This window comes from Arachis ipaensis, chromosome B02, assembly GCF_000816755.2.
Source record: "Arachis ipaensis cultivar K30076 chromosome B02, Araip1.1, whole genome shotgun sequence".
Taxonomy (NCBI): Eukaryota; Viridiplantae; Streptophyta; class Magnoliopsida; order Fabales; family Fabaceae; genus Arachis; species Arachis ipaensis.
This window is the reverse complement of record NC_029786.2, coordinates 60,509,141-60,509,626: the sequence shown is the minus strand read 5'-3', so window position 1 is coordinate 60,509,626 and position 486 is coordinate 60,509,141.

Below are 486 nucleotides of genomic sequence, written 5' to 3'. Positions count from 1 at the left end.
GATAGGGAATAAAATAGTATCATTATTTACAAATTTCATTATAATTAATCATTAAATATTAGAAAATCTAATCATTTAATGCATAATATTTTTAAAAAAAATGACAAAAAGAGAAACACATGTAAACTGAGATGGTGCGAGAACGCAACATATTATACATGGTATTTTTTTTGTTTTCAAAAACTATCACCCATATGATGCATCAATGTGTTGTCAATGAGGGACATAAAGGTCAATTTGACTTCTTAATATGATTATTCTATATCTTAGTGCATTACATAGATAGCAGATGATAAGATTTATTTAATAAAAAAATAGTTTAAATTTGTAGAGATTTTGCATATTCTACTTGGACATACTATTTTAATTAGTTGTCGCTACGAAAATGATTCTAATAAATATATGTAAAATTAAAAGAATTAATAGTAAGAATTATTTTAAACTGAATCTTTTAAATTTTTTCACATAACAAATAAAACAATTATT